Below are 17997 nucleotides of genomic sequence, written 5' to 3'. Positions count from 1 at the left end.
AGTGCAATCATTCATAAAAAAACTTTTACCATTTGTTTAGTTATTTTAACAAAGTCTAATTTGTAATAATATTTTTTTCAGTTGGGCCGCATGGTGGGTAGCATTGTTGCCTCACAGCAAGAAGGTCCTGGGCTGTTGCTCGAGTTTGCATGTTCTCCCTGTGTCTAAGTGGGTTCCCTCTGCACATGGCCCGAGATGCTGGGATAGGCTCCAGCATTCATTTGACCCTGCATAGGACAAACAGTTTGGAAAATGGATTAATTTGTTGAGTTTTAATTTTTTTGGCCCAGTGTGTCCCTAAATTTTTCAGTTTCAGCCAAGAATACTCTCTAACTAATCACCTTTTAGGTGTATAGGTGTACCTTTAAAGGTACAGTTTTTGCACATTTTCTTCTGCCATTGTTTTCGTGCAAGTACAGCTACTACTCCTGAAAGGTAAAAGACAAAAATCTTGATTGGCAGTTGGTATTAAATAGTCCATTCCTAGAGCCCCCATATTGTTATGATTTCTCCCATTTCTTTTTGTACAAGTGGTCACCTACACTACTGCCCTTTATAATATCCCTGCTAAAGCATTACTTCAACTACCAACGCTAATGTCTGTAGCAGAGAGGATTTTCGGCGCAAAGCTCCAGAGATGACAGGAAATATTTCAGCACCTTCAGCTAAAAGACGCCCCCCAATGCGATCAGAGCAGCCTCACTACCTTTCACTGTATTGAAATCTGCAACACAACCACAGCAACCCTTGGATCCTGTTAATGGACTTAGCCTCAGGCCCAGCAAGCCGTCTTAGTCTTCCCAAAAGCAGGAGCTCTGGATTTGGTTTCCAGCCCCGCAAGCCTGGGGCTCAGCTTCCTGCCCCCGGAGCCCCAGAGACTGCAGGGGCGCAGGCTAGAAAAAGAGAGGTATGTTCAGCCAATATCCTCGTCGGGACAAGTGCTTTGATGATGGGTTTCGCTGGCTGCGAGCACACAAAACAGCCCAGGAATAACATGCTGTAAAGCAAGACTGATTGAGATTGGACATCTGCCATTGAATCTTAAAGGGATAGTTTGCAAAAATAGGAAAATTCTGTCATCAGTTACTCACTCATTCTAAACCTGTATGACTTTGACAAAAGAAGATATTTTGGAACATTTCTCTCCTTTTTTATCCATTCAGTGAAATACAGTGGGGTCCACAATGGGGTTGTTTTAACCAAAAAGTTCTTCAAAATATCGTCTTTGTTAACAGAATTTCTACAGAGTGCCTTTCACTTCAATACACGTTCAAGTGCTGCTTGGTTTTGCTTGCTTAACAAATCCACCAAGTTGCCCCTCATTTGAATGTCAAAGGAATGAAATTTGCCTTTGATCACACCCTCAATGTTGACATGAAAATAAGTCTTACTAACTGAAGATGCATACTGGAGGCAACTCTAGAGCATATCACCCCTATCCTGGAGGCAGCAAAGGGTTGTGTAGACGTGAAAGATCAGATCTTGCCAAGCTTTGACAAATGGCAATCCATCCTTGTCTTGTCAAATAGACAAAGCAGTACTAAAATAACTCAAAAGAAAAGTTTGTTTCTCCTGAAGAACATACTTCATTGGGGTATTAAACTGTATCAACCTACACTGAACAAAATTATAAACCCAACACTTTTGTTTTTGCCCCCATTTTTCATGAGCTGAACTCAAAGATTTAAGACTTTTTCTATGTACACAAAAGGCCTATTTCTCTCAAATATTGTTCACAAATCTGTCTAAATCTGTGTTAGTGAGCACTTCTCCTTTGCCGAGATAATCCATCCACCTCACAGGTGTGGCATATCAGGATGCAGATTAGACAGCATGAATATTGCACAGGTGTGCCTTAGGCTGGCCACAATTAAAGGCCACTCTAAAATGTGCAGTTTTATCACACAGCACAATGCCACAGATGTCGCAAGTTTTGAGGGAGCGTGCAATTGGCATGATGACTGCAGGAATGTCCACCAGAGCTGTTGCCCGTGAATTGAATGTTCATTTCTCTACCATAAGCCGTCTCCAAAGGCGTTTCAGAGAATTTGGCAGTACATCCAACCGGCCTCACAACCGCAGACCACGTGTAACCACACCAGCCCAGGACCTCCCCATCCAGCATCTTCACCTCCAAAATCGTCTGAGACCAGCCACCCGGACAGCTGCTGCAACAATCTGTTTGCATAACCAAAGAATTTCTGTACAAACTGTCAGAAACCGTCTCAGGGAAGCTCATCTGAATGCTTGAGGTCCTCATCGAGGTCTCGACCTGACTGCAGTTTGTCGTCGTAACCGACATGAGTGGGTGTCTTTGGAGTGGTGTTCTCTTCACGGATGAATCCTGGTTTTCACTGTACAGGGCAGATGGCAGACAGCGTGTATGGTGTTGTGTGGGTGAGCGGTTTGCTGATGTCAATGTTGTGGATCGAGTGGCCCATGGTGGCGGTGGGGTTATGCTTATGGTATGGGCAGGCGTATGTTATGGACAACGAACACAGGTGCATTTTATTGATGGCATTTTGAATGCACAGAGATACTGTGACGAGATCCTGAGGCCCATTGTTGTGCCATTCATCCACGACCATCACCTCATGTTGCGGCATGATAATGCACGGCCCCATGTTGCAAGGATCTGTACACAATTCCTGGAAGCTGAAAACGTCCCAGTTCCTGCAAATGGTGGTCACACCAGATACTGACTGGTTTTCAGACCCCCTAATACAGTAAAACTGCACATTTTAGAGTGGCCTTTTATTGTGGCCAGCCTAAGGCACACCTGTGCAATATTCATGCTGTCTAATCAGCATCTTGATATGCCACACCTGTGAGGTGGATGGATTATCTCGGCAAAGGAAAAGTGCTCACTAACACAGATTTAGACAGATTTGTGAACAATATTTGAGAGAAATAGGCCTTTTTTGTACATAGAAAAAGTCTTAGATCTTTGAGTTCAGCTCATGAAAAATGGGGGCAAAAACAAAAGTGTTGCGTTTATAATTTTGTTCAGTGTATTTATTCAACATAGTTCTGCATTCAGACATGATTTGAATCACAAGGGTCACTCTTTCTTACGGTACTGATCCACTTGTCCGTGCGACACTTCTGTCGTGCCGCACTCCACTATATTCCTATGGGTGATGTCAAGCGACTTTGACGCGCCCGCAAAGCATTCCGGGAAGGTGGCGCTTCATTTGGAAAAATGCTGCGCGTCAAAATGCTGGCCGATGCCCATCTTTATGCAAATGAATTCCGTTGAATGCGGCGCGACTATCCAATAGAAGTAGAGCATATGGAGACGGGGGGAAGTCTCTCGCAAGTCCTCTGTTCTAATACGCAACATTTCCCGCTTGGTCAAAACCACGGCCATAGAGGTAAACGCCCATCAACGTACAAATGTGGGGAGGCGTCGCGTCGCAAAAGTGGATCAGTACCGTTAGAATACAAATCCTAATATATACTTAATCATGCTAAAGCACTAAAGTCTTTCATAACACATGCCCTGTACTGGGAGAATCCAGCAAAAATGGAGCCAACTGGTTTAATTGGAAAAAGAGAGGGAAGAGATGAATATGACAGGGGCAGAGGGTTTCAGGGCAACATTTGGTAGAGAAAAATATATTTGTGACAGAATGAGAACATCAATGATCTTTCGGATTAGTTAAATAACAGTCTGAGTAATGGTGGATAAGTAAACTATGAATTTTTCCAGTCCATTATCAGTCTTTTCATTTTGGAAAACTTGACATGACAACGATGTACTAAAAACAGAACAGTTTTTTCCTTTGCTTTTTTTTTTTTTTTTTGCATACAGATGATAACATTGTCAAAACGATCCCCGTTCAAATGGATTGGTGATAACGACTAAAAATAACTGTATTCTGCTGCCAGGCCAGTAGTTGGCGATGTCAGTTTGTAAAGAAACACTACGCGCTTATAGACTGAACACGTAAAACACATATGCATGACGTCACCGTTTTCACAAATCCGTGTTTTTGTAGTTTACACGGAGACAATAACGGTATTGTTTTTTAAAAACCTTGCACTTTGAAACCTGTTGTCAAAATTTTGAATTTTAGGTCCCCAAAATGCCGTTGGCATGTACATGAACAACCAAAACACATATAAAGTTTTCAGTTTTTAATTAAAAATGGTGTCGTCTAAATAGCCCCTGAGACCCAGTTGGAGACCTGATGGCAATATCTGATTGAAATGAATCATTCTTTTGAGCCAGTTATTTTCAGTGCACTAATTTACAAATCGGTTGGAATAATTCATTAATTTTATTGATGCGACTGCAGCAGTTAACCATTTATTATTTATTATAACACCTGATTATTTTGAGATTATGGAATAGCCTCTATCACATTGCAAAATAGAAAATGTTAGTCCTTATAGATCAGTCATTTTACTTTTGATACTTACAGAAAGTGTACTATAAATTCAAAAGTAATTACTTTTGCAGTTTTACTCAGGACAAGAATTTATACTTTAACTGAAGTAATGTTTAATCAGAATATCTGTACACTGTAAAAACATATTTTTCAAAGTTGTGAATAATTGGTACCTTGTCCACCACTGAAAATATGTATTAAAATGGACTTGATTTGGTGTCAATAGTCAGCTCCTGGCTTGCAGGCAGCTGTTATGTGATGCAATCCTGTTACACATTACATTCTCTGCTTTGGTGGGTGGAAAAAAACTTATAAAACAAGAATATAATTAAATTAGAGCCATGGAAGTAGAAGCAATTTACCCACATTTTCAGTGGCATGTCTTTTCTCAATTAACTTTGTAGTTTTATTGTTCTTCGGCTTTGAATAATGTGGAAAAATGGAAAAGCTCCAGCCAGGTGCATTTGTGTATAATGCATCCCGAGTGGGTTCCAGCATATGACAATAAAGCTCAGTTAGCACCACATGCTAACTTTCAAACGTTAATGCAGACAGCTTAGCAGACAGAGGAAAAAACATTTAAACGTAAATAATGTTACTCAGTGATTTACAAGGTCCCTGAGCTCAGAAAACAACACCTCAGATTTTAAAATGAGCAGTAAGTATGCGCTAACAAGTCTGAGTGGGGTTGAGGAGAGATTTATGCATAGAAAATTACAGATGGAATTGAATAAAGTGAGGTTTTACTACTGCCTACATCGTGTGTGATCCTCACACCGACTGCATAGATTTTACTGGTGAGTAACTAAGTGCTTTAATTTCACACTCGTGCTGCTAGCCACTTAAACCTTGGTGGCTTCATGGGCCGAGTTGTGGAACATTCCAGGCAATCAAACAATCAGGGTGCGTGCGTTTAAAGGGAGATCTGGCGGCCATTTCATGCACAAAGGATCTTGCCAAAACAGCGCTGTTTGAATTGGACGTGCTTTACTGAGAAAGGTGTGATAGTGTGTTGTGCCAGGATACGAGGAGGGTGGAACTGTGTGAACTTGTTTACCTTGTAACCCAGAACACATTCCATATTGCTGATCCTCTAAATGCTGACACTTTGATTTTTCAGCTTGTTCATCAGCGTGATCAAAGTCTCTGGTGGAAAACCTTGTTTAAAAATATTTGTTGTTGCAATCAGGTCCACATGTGCTCTGGAATGTTTCTGGCATAAGTGTCCAAATCGACTCAAATGTGTTTGCTTCGAAAAGAGATCTGGCAAACCAAAAGGACTTTCTGGATATTGCTCGCGGTGTGGCATGCACATGTATCCTTCAATCACTGTTAATGTACAACTCTATATATCACTGTGCATGACTGAGCTTGATTTCGGTAAAGCTTGGGTTAGGTACAATCTCCAGATATTAGATCAAGCTATAGAAGAGAAAATTTGCCCAGAAATGTCCATTAAATATTTATTCATATATGTATTTTTAAGGTAATGTTAATTCTGTTATGACTACTCTTGGGAGACTGGTATGGTAATAGAAATTGGCATGTTGATGGATATGGCAATGTTAATGTATTTGGTCTTGGCGGAATAGATCTGCTACACTGCTGTTGCTGCAGAGTAAGTAACAAAGCAGGAGACAAGAGAAAAGTGCAGAGCCCTCTTCAACACAAACATCTAAACAGATCATTAGCTGAAGCTGTGGGCAACAGCTGAAAGAAGACTATTGCTATACACTTGTAAAACAATGTTTTACCCTACACAGTTGCACAGAGTAATGGGAGAAATAGACAATATAAGTAATATACACATGATGCTGAGTGAGAAAACAAGTTGCTGCATCAGCAGATATGCATATACCTGCACAATGATGACATAGACATGAGACAGGAAGGGAAAGGAAAAAAGACCCCCCAAAAAACAGACATATGTACTGCTTTTTATTTTTATTTTTATTTTTATTTTTTCATGGGACCGCATGTTTTACTATCTATGTGTGCCTTGGCTACCTTGTCGACCGGCTTAACACTAGTGACTTAAGGCTATGTGTGCCTTGGCTAGCATGCTAGAAATGCATGCTATGTGTTCTCCTGATATGACAATGCAAGCTGATAGAGATAGGAACCCAGCAACCACTTGAGCAAGTATCATCAATAAGTCATTTGCTAATGATTTCAAAAGCCATATACTTGTTTTTGATAAATGAAAAGCCAATAGGAGTGATAATGAATGACAGGAGCATGCTCTGACACTGCATCAACATGTTAAGCATAGCTAGCCTATATGAAAACATTACCCTTGAAATAAAAGAATGTGTCTTTTTTGTTTTTTATTTTACTTTAACCTTCTCATACATAGCTTAGACAGCATATACTCACAGAGATACAAACAATAGACCATTTGCTGCTGAATAGACACAGCTGGATAATGCTCCAACTTATGCTTAGTAGATCACTCCACAAGACTATAAACAGATGCTTAGTTTAACTGTATTGATTGTTATTTTACCGTGACTCGGACACACAAGCATCTGAATCAACCACACACATTTAGCATAGCTAATAAAAACATTGCTCTTGGAAATAAATTAATGCGCAAGTGAACGCTCTTTAGAGCGCAAATGCTACTGTTTTCATATCCATGCTAACAGCGTATAAAAAAGCGATGACATACAATAGGCCGCTGCTGCTGCATAAACACATGCAGTAAACACTGCTGTTTATATGCTTCAGTGATTCACTGGTGCAACTGTTGACATGACACTAGTTTAAAACATTTCTAACATAAAGCTAGTTTAAAACTTGTAAAGATTGCTCCATAATAACCGGACCACACATATGCGCAGAGATGTGGAATAAAACATCAATCACTTATCTTATATGTTGATTCCAGATGCGTTCGGAAAGTGCACTGCAGACTGCTAACAGCAACACTACTGGTAGTTGTTTGAATGTTGAATTGCAGCTCATTGGCCTCTGATGCAACAACAACCAATCAGCTGTGCTATGTAGATAATGACGAGATCACTACCAAATGAGTTAGATCTATCAGCCTGAACCATCTAGAGTTTCATGCCAGAACTAGGTCATTTATTTCCCAAATTATTAGAGCTGGGTAAAAATATTGATTGCGATATCAACTGGAATATTTATTTGAAGAATACCGATATTCTTGACATTATAAAATCCCAAGAACAATATTTTACTCAATGCTTAATTTCATTGACTATGTATTATAAATAAATACAAATTACGGTGTTCTGTTGAATTAACACAGTTAGCTGCATATTCATTCATATTTTATCAGCATGCTTCTGACAGTCCACAGAAATTAAAGCTTTAGCATAAGTTCTGCCAGGAAGACTTAATTACTACGTCACTTATTACTTTAACATCTATCCACTCATGTCCTACTCCTAATACTTGCTGTATAAAAGATCGGTTCTTACACGTTTGAGTTCGCAGATGCTGATGCAACAATTACCTCCACCCTCACCACCACCACCAGGATGGTCCTGTCCATACCTCCCAGGGGGTCGGCTGCGCCCCTGCCTTCGTCTTCAGGCACTACGGACGGGGCCAACGCCAAAGAACTTTATAAATAATTGCTTGCTGGGCTGTCAATAAATTAATGCTTTGTTACATTATTCTATCTCCCGAGTCTTTCTGGTAGAACACCTGGTAGAACACCTGCTATGCATTATTTCATTTTTAAACAGCGTCTATTGTTTCTATTTGCACTGATTAAGTTGGATTGGTTATTGCATCAGGGATGATAAACATAATTTCTTCCTTCTGTCTATATTGAGTTGACAGAGTGCTGTTGGTGAGAGGTTAATAGCCATCTGAGAACTTTCATTAACAAAGACTAGTAATGAATTAAATGTAAAATATGTAATTGATGCAATGAGGCAGTAGTTTTATTTCTGTATGGCCATGTGAAACAGGCCCCAGCGCTTGCTTTCATCAATCAGATTAGGCATCTGAGAAAACAGTGTGGATGTGATTCTAAGGTAATGAAGTATAAATGTGATGTAACTCAAAACATTTCAAACAATGATGTTTGGACACACATGGTGCACTTCTCCACGAGACAACAGAACATTAAAGGTCCCTGAGGCAGATGTGATGGTCAGGGCCAAAGTTTTACTCCAGTTCAAATGTGTTTGTCTCTGCAGGATTGTAAGTATATGTAACATTCTACAGAAAATTGGAGTTTTGAGAGCCAGACGGGTCTAAGTCTATTGCTGTGGTAGAGTGTAAGTCACCAGACAGTTTGTTTGTGTCTCAGAGCAGCTTAATTGGGTTTGAGAGCCAGTAACTTACAAATTGTCACAGTGTTACTATAATCTTAATGATATAAAATGGCAAACTAAGTCTTTTCTCTTTCTCTAAACCAAGGTTCTCGCCCTCGAGTTCCACTTTCCGGCAGAGTTGATAGGATAGGATAGGAGATGTGCAGTGTTGGGGGGAATGTGGTTGGGAACCACTGCTCTAAACTATAATTTATTATAGTTCAGCAGCTGTAGTTTATTATTTCAGCAACTTCTTGGACATCTTAACCGCCAACCTAGCAGTTTTCAGCAAATATATCTTGAATTGTTTTTTTCTTTCTTTCTTGTTTTAAAGATAAATTTGAAAGTAAGGTTTATGCTTAACAATACAAATTGTTCATTACCATTAATTATTATTATTATTATTATATTTTTTTAACTGCAAAACATGAAGAAAAAAAACGAATTAAGCTTCCAGTATTCGATAAGTGGAAGACTGGCTTTAGTTGCATCATTACTCAACTGTTCTTTGGCATAGTTTACATATATATCATTCAGCCTAATATACGATGATTAATACTCTCACTTTCAATCTACATCACTAGTAAGTTACTTGGAAAAGCAGTTTCTTCTAATAGTGAACCACTGAAGGGAAAATCCAGTTTTACCACATCCACTGACACAGACCAGATTTCTCGGTCTTGGTGAGGTGCTTGTACCACTCAAACCCCTATAGGGCGACGCTGGTTTTGGGACCTGTTTTCCGTCTGGAGCGGATTATTCAGTTTTTAGCAGGAATCCACACAAACACACACACATACACTCACAGTGCCCATAGAAAGTAATCACTCATCTGGCCAACATATGGCACAGGGGAGTCAAAATGAAACCAAATTCTCTGTGATTAACACACAAACAACCTCTTATTTTCTTGGCCTTCGGAAATCGCCAGCTTTTGTGACCCTGATTCTCCAGGCCTCTACCCCAGGAATGTGTCTGTGAGAGTTATGAAATGATGATTGCACAGGGCACATGTGTATGTAATCGTGTATTGCGTTTGTCTGCTGGCCAGGGTCTGTTTCCACCTCACTGTGCCACTGGCCTCTCAATGTTCTTGGGAACACCCGATTTGGCCCACCTGCCAAAAATCTGTATTTTTTTTCACCCCGTGAATGCCCTTCACCTGACCTATAGACTCATTCATAAAGAACTCACCATTCATCTTAAACCAGACAATCCCGCCCAAGCCCTTTACCTCTCTTCTGGTTTGCAAATGAGACTTTGGTGGTGGCAATAAGGAAAAAAACGTTTATATTTTCCCTCAATGTTCTCAACCTTCTATGTACCGCTTTTCTCTCGGCTGTGGGTCTGCTGTTTGATCCTGGCGTGAGGAAGTGTGGGTGTAATTGTGAGGAAAAATGGGCTCCACTGAATGGGTTTCAGGCTGAGACAGGAATTCTAAGAGAGTGAAGGAGAAATGAAAATGTCACAGAAAACACAATGATTATAGCAAACAGAAAAATATGGACTACAAAAAAATATTTTCTTGACATTTTGTTTTAGTGTGCCAATGTTGCTTGGCAGCTACAAACAGTCTACACTGCACTGTCCTAAAAAAATAATTCTTAATGAGTTTTTATTTATTATAATTTTTTCCAGTAAAATAAATAAATAATAAAACTAAAACAACATAAGAAAAACAATTTATTAAAGATAAATATACTTATTAAAATAAATAAATGTAGTAAAAAACATATTCAAATTTGTCTTTATAGATTGGATTACTAGGGGGGGGGGAAGGTAATTGTGACTTTTCTGACTCACAGTTCTGACTTTTTTTCCACAATTGCAAGTTTATATCTCACAATTTGGACTTTAATTCGCAATTGCAAGTTTTTATCTCAATTCTAAGAAAAATAAGTCAGAATTGTAAACTTGCAATTCTGACTTTTTGTTCTTACAATTGTGAGTTTGTATCTCACAATTCAGACTTTTTTTTCTTCTCTGAATTGAGATTTGAACTTGCAGTTGTCAGTAATATGGTCAGAATTGTGCAATTGCAAGAAAAAAAAGTACAAATTGTGAGATAAAAAGTTGCTATGACCCAATTTTTTATCCGTGGAGGAAACACGCTTCAATAGATTACTGCGCTTGTTTAAACTTAAAACACAAAACACTTCTATGATGCATTATTTGTAAAGAAGTGTTAAAATGTAGCTTTGCTTCTCAAATAAATGTATCTTATATCAAAGACTTTTAGATATTAACTGGAAAATGGACCCTTTACACATTTCCAGGGTTCTAGTAACTAGTTTTCTGTAATGTCCAGGTAAAATAACACAAAGTATAGTGTTATAAAAAAAATGAAAATATAAGTTTGCTAGATTTACAATGTTAATAACTGTGGAAACTCGTCATCACAGTCTGTAAAAAGAGTCCATGAGACAAAAATACTGATTAAAGCTACACTGTGTAGGATTTTCTCCCATCTAGCGGTGAAATATGACTACCAACTGAATATTACTTTCTAGCCCCTCCCATTCCGAAGGCATTTATTATTATTATTAGGGCCGTATTATTTCAAATCTGCCGGCAGTCGCGAGAAATCTCCCCCTCGCAAAAGGCGAAGCTTGAATTTCCAGGTATGTCCCTCTTTGGCTGATGTATTTTCAAGATGGAGGCGCAACATGGCTGCCGCCATTCGAGTGACTCGCTCGTATGTATTCTAAATGGCAGATTATACACTTATGAGAATACTTGATTAGTTGGTAGAAGTAATTACATTAATGAGCACATATCATTTTGAAAGAACAAAGTGTTTTTTGCAAAGAATCAACTTAAAAAATTACACAGTGTAGCTTTAAGAATAGGATTTTTTTTTTTTTTTTTTTTCAGTGTACTTATGGTCAAATCACGTAATGTAATATGTAATATGATTCCAGATCGGGTAAGAAAAATAATCATAATTCTTATTGAATTCTTTGAAAACATTTTTTTTTTTTTTTTTATCTTATCAAATAATATTTTGAGATTTGTTTTTTACTGGAAAACTAGAAAAAAAAATGCTAATTATTTTTTTATTTTTTTTGTACTGATGAGTGACAGACAGACAGACAGAGAGAGAGAGAGGTGAAGAGCCCTCTGCTGTGAGTGTGTGAGTACTGAGAGCTGCTTACCTCAGCACAGCTCTTCTCTCTACAATCCCACTCTCTGTTCCATCTCACATTAGTGCTGCTTTCATATTCAAATGACTGTTGTTTTAGTAACACCATCTATTCATCCTCCCTTTGGAGTTTATTTGTTTTGATGGTTGGGGTCATACAAAATTGTGCCGAAAGTTGGAGTTTGACTGTGTGTGTGTGTGTGTATTCACATGTGTGTGCACTTTAAAAGAGGTTGCTGTTTCATGGCCTGGCCTCCTGTGGTCACCTACTCCAGAGAGGGAAACGACTTGGCTTTTATCTCCCCCTTTTGAAGTGGCACAAGAACGGCCTGTTTCTGCCAACATCACAAACCCATCCAAACACTCATTGCTGACCATTAGCAGCACTAACACATACAAACATGTGTTAGTTATCAATGTACGGTCACCTGAAGTACTAAAGTCTGTCTATAACTGTAAATGAGAAAAAGCGCTATTCCCCACTTATGAGGATTTGATTGTCATTAAAAATGATTCCCTTTCTGTGTGTTCGGTTATCTCAAAGGAATTTATCTTGTTTTTATCACATTTTGGGTGCATCTCAAGAGTTTTCAGAAATCAGTAGCACTTCATTGAAGCTGTAATATCAAGATAAATAGTAGGTGTAGATATATTCTGTTGCTGATAAAACTGAGGAAGATAGACGAGGATGTTGTGGAATCTGAAGTTATTCTGGCTGGATTCTTCGGGTGCTGAGATCCAGACCCCAGGAAAAACCTTGAGTACCGGGCAAAGACGTTATCCAGACTCCTCCTCCTCCTCCGTCTTCACCTCTCCTGACCGTTAACAGGCTCTCAGTGAAAACTCTTCAGTTTGGATGACAGAGTGATGAGAGATGCTTTTAAGAGACTTGGTTAGAAAGGAAGCTCTTTTCGAACAGTTCAGCATTTATTGCTACAATGTGGAATGAGTAAAATCTGTGAAGTGTTGAAAATTACAGAAATTAAAAGGTGGAGATGTGTTTGAAAAAACAGACATTCGTTCTTAGTGTATGTGTGTTATGGAAATGCTGTCTCATCATTGTAAAACAGAAAAATAAGTTGGAGACTGTGCTTCATCTTGACTAGAATAACACAGCTTTTGAACATGCAGTACCAGACAAGAAAATAAAAAATCGAAAGAGAAAATGTCCTACTCCTTTCTATTTGACTTAAAGTAGGAGTGAGACATCTGGAAAGGACCCTATCATCACCTCGGCCTAACTTCTATGCCTGCTGCCAAGTCCAACATTGTATCATGCTCTACATGTCGAAAAATGGGCCTCATACATCAAACCAATCGCCTCAGATTACATGACCACAGTGACAAAACCCATTGCATTTGTTCCCCTCTCAGAATGAAACGTATGGGCATGCATAAGCAGGGTTTAAAAGCCACATGGGAAAAGAGAGCCATATTGTACCAATCATTTAATTTTCACCACTTGTGATCATGTTCTATATGGTAGACACAGTCTGTAAATTTTGTCACTTTCCCAACTGACTTTCCTTTAACATACTCCATTCTGCTAGTGAATTTTAACAGTCTTTAATGTCAAGCTGTCTCTGCTGTGCCCTGTTGCTTGTTAGTTCTCCTCATCTGTGCTCTTTGAAGTGCATCCAGACTCAGGATGGCAGAGGTACAGGGTCTTTCCAGGCCTCTCAGTATCAAAGCACACTAATATTACACACTGGTTATTTATGGCAGATTTTTTTTCCCCCACCTCAAGGCACCCAAGAGACCAGAGGGTCTCAAAACTATGCAAATACGCTTATGAGCTGCCTGAACATTTACAAATATTTTCCCAATTTTTGAGGGTGGGCACAAGCTTAATGAACTGGAAATATTTTTCCATTCAATGCTTTTAAACTCTTTGGTGAAACATTGTGGGTTTCCTCTAAACATAGGACGGTTTTTGCAGGAAGAACTGGCTAAAGACTTGAATGCTGATGCCTCTTCAGATGTCTTAATGATGATCTCACACACCTGTTGCTCTTTGAGCAAACTCAGTTGAGTGCTTCTCCAATCTGTGCAGGCCGCACAGCTAATATGTACCAGATTCACATCCACTGACCGATTTAGTCTTGCTCAGACTGCAAATCCAATATTTGTGCTTATCCGATTGAGAGTGTCTTCAAGAGAGTGTCTTCAAAATGCTCAATTTTTGCAGGACAAAAGTGGTGGAAGGAAGGCCAAAATGTAGAGGAAAAAGATCCAGACGTCGCCTCATATACCCTGGATGATTAGATTTCTGTTGAATGCAAAATGTGTCAAGCAAACAGTCTAAGGCAGATGTATTTGTGCTACAGTTCGGAACAATAACTTTAATATCATTTAAAAAACATATCTCTGAATATATACTATATATTATTCAGAAATATGTTTTTAAATTAATATTAGTATGATTAATGTTTAAATCAATATGTATAGTACATATTTTTGAAAAGTATTTTTACACATTGATATTTAGATAAAGTACATCCTCTACAAAAAATGGTTTATAGATTTGCTTTGAAACCATTTTCGCTTTGAAACCAAAGAAGCGGCAACTAACACACTGAATTAAATTAAGCAGAAAGGCTGAAATACTATTTGCTTGTAAAACGTACTCTAATTATCTTTGTTTATATACAACTTCGAAAAATCATTTTTTTACAGTGTATATTTATATTAATTTATAATAAATGACTTGCAGTCTGCGTGGAGACAGTCCTGGGTTGGGGTCAGGGCCGTGATCTGTTAATTGGTGACCTCTGGTCTAATGGGTTCTAGCCCACTGCGTCACATACAAAAACAAAATGTTCAACCTGTCTGAAATAAAGAACCTGTTATTCAGCGGAGTGAAATTTATTGAATCTGAAATTATAACTTGACCGCAGGCTTTAGCGACCCAAGTATCACACTCCCCCAGTGACTGTGCAAGCACACCTCCCTCCTGATCCCAGTGTGAGATGAGCGAGAAAGCAACAGGTCACCCGCTTGCACAGTATTTTTCTATTTGCTTTTGAAAATGCCAGGAATCCCTCTCCCCTTTGTTTTGCCTATGAATCATCTGTTACCTTTTTAGTTTGCGCAATTTACCGAGGTTGGGAGGTCTTTGCTGGGGGTAGTAACACTTGCCCCGGGAGGGGGAGAAAGAGTGCGAATGAAAGATGAGGTGTGCTTCTGCTGTGTTTCCTTGTGTGGTACTGTATTTTTAAGCCCTTTTAAACTGTAGCAGATTTCATCCAGCAAAACAACTTCATGGCTCTTTATCAACTGGCATGTTAGCCATACTGAAATATAAGGTCAGTATGCCTCAACATATGGAAACTAGGGTACAGTTTCAGTGCAAACGGAACAAACAGCGCAGATTAGAATATGATTACAGTATACCCCATATACAAAAGGAACAATTCTGTCACTATTTACTCTATTTACCCTCATGTCTATGAAAGCCTATTTCCACTTCAGACTAAAAAAAAGGTTATTTTGAGAATAAAAAAAACAAAAAAACAAAAAAAAACAGTCACATTGTAGGATATTAAGTTGCAATTTCTCATCATTGAAAAACTTGGCAGAAAAAGAAAGTGGCAGTTGTGAGATGTAAAATCACATACTGAGATATAACTTTACAATTTCTTGTAATTGCAAGAATGAATGTCACATTTAAGAGAAAGTGGCAGTTGCGAGATGTAAAATCACATACTGAGATATAACTTTACAATTTCTTGTAATTGCGAATTTGCGAGAATGAATGTCACATTTAAGAGAAAATGGCAGTTGCGAGATGTAAAATCACATACTGAGATATAACTTTACAATTTCTTGTAATTGCGAGAATGAATGTCACATTTAAGAGAAAATGGCAGTTGTGAGATGTAAAATCACATACTGAGATATAACTTTACAATTTCTTGTAATTGCGAGAATGAATGTCACATTTAAGAGAAAATGGCAGTTGCGAGATGTAAAATCACATACTGAGATATAACTTTACAATTTCTTGTAATTGCGAGAATGAATGTCACATTTAAGAGAAAATGGCAGTTGTGAGATGTAAAATCACATACTGAGATATAACTTTACAATTTCTTGTAATTGTGAGAATGAATGTCATATTTGTGAGAAAGTGGCAATTGTGATACAAAGTCACATAGTGATTTATAAGGTTACAGTTTCATGTAATTGCGAGAATGAATGCCACATTTGTGAGAAAGTGGAGTTGTGAGATATAAAGTCACATAGTGAGATATAATGTTACAATTTCTCACAATTGAGAGAAAAACAGTAAAAAATGCAAGATGTTGAGCCACTACTGAGAGACATAACATCACAATTACACAGTTACAATTGTAATAAATACAATTAAAATTGCATTATAAATAATAAAGTTGTAATGATTGATTAGAGGATAACACATTTAACACGATAACACGATTATCTATTTCTCACACAAAAATATTGTATGGCTTCCGAAGATTTGAAGACTTAATGTCTATAATAAACTATAATGAAAAGATAGCAACATACAGATTTGGAACAACATGATGGTGTGTAAATAAAGACAGAATTTTCATTTTTATGGTGAACTATCCTTTTAATAGAGGCAGAGGTAGAGCTGATGACAATACCTCTAGATGCTTGGATGAAGGTACCGATAAACGTAGCTGGCGCATGTGTGTTTGTTCGACTGTATAGGATGGAGAGGGAGGAGGATGAGATCTGAATGATAAAGATTGGAGTAAGAGAGAGAACGAGAGAAGGATCTTGTAATGAAAAGCAGATGTGCTGAATTCTCGTATTGTTCCCAAAAGAAAGCAGCTGGCCACTCTTGGCTCATCCTTCTAAATAAACATTCCGGGATGGCCGTGAGCGAACAAGGACCTGTTACTCATTAAGAGCTCCTCTCTCCTGCAACCCTCTTTGAAGTGTTGCTGTAACGCTTCAAAAGTGACGCACAGAGAATGTTAAAACTGACTTTAAGAGGCTTATCACACCTCAATGCTGGGTGCCTTCATCCTGTGGGTTAGTGCTAAGAGTGAAGGCCAAATGTGGTCAGAACAATCCAGATGTTTGATGAAACTATACCAGAACATATAACAACAAATATGTGTATTTACTGGCTTGAATTCAAGGGCACCATAGATAGCTCTCACAGCTATAACACATCCAGCTGAAGATTCATGTATTATGCTATCCTCAAATCAGAACCCAAGAGCCATTTTGGGCTAAACGCACACATGGTATCCTCAGATAAACTCTTGCTGCACACAATTTGTTCATGTGATTGGCAGCTGGTGGTGGGGAAAACAGATGTCATAGGCCTATGTTCAATCCAATATTAATTTCCTTGACTTGACATTATCAGCTTGTCATACTAAAGGTAATAACTACACAAAGACAATGATTAGGTGACATTCATAGATCAGTACAAACCTCAATCCATCTTAAGTCCATTAGCTTTAGCCATTAGCTTCATTACGTGACAACTAACTTTCCAGTGTTTCAGATTGTTATTCAAAACTCACATTGCTGCAAATTCAGTGTTTACATTGTACCAACTAGTTTTAGATTCAATGATATAATTTCTGCCCTTTCTCCAGATAAAGGTTTAAGAATGTTTGTCATTTACAATTGAGTACTTCATCTCAACGTTAGCTGTCAAAAGCCGCTTTCCGACCAAGTAGTTACAGGAACTTAGTTCTAGGAACTGTCCACTTCTAAACAGTTCTAAGAACTACTCTCCCCCAAACTCGGTTTTGCCGTTTGCATTCGCACTGGCCAAGTGGCCATAGGAACTGGTAGGTGGGGTAAGGGAGTGACGCAAGCACTGTGACTTTTATTTTGACGGCGCGACGGACCTTTATTTTGGCGGCGCTGAGAACGCCAGAGCAAACAATGCTCGCATTCTCTGTGTTCATTAGTTAGCGATCTGTCTAACAGTACTGTTTAATATGTTATTAGATAGAACTGTTATAGAAAGTAGAAAGTAGACAGTATATGAAAAAAAGGTTATTAGCCTATGCCGTGTGGTTGATGTCCAGTGTTGCTAGCTGGGCAGATAAACATAATCATGTTTGGCTTGGTCCCCTCAAAGTTGCGTTGGATTTTCTCTTCAGCATAAAGTTTTAGAGACCCATCTATCACTGTTTTCCATGTTTGTATAGTT

The sequence above is a fragment of the Squalius cephalus genome, assembly GCF_949319135.1.
Source record: "Squalius cephalus genome assembly, chromosome: 12".
NCBI lineage: Eukaryota > Metazoa > Chordata > Actinopteri > Cypriniformes > Leuciscidae > Squalius > Squalius cephalus.
Note: the sequence above shows the minus strand (reverse complement) of the source record.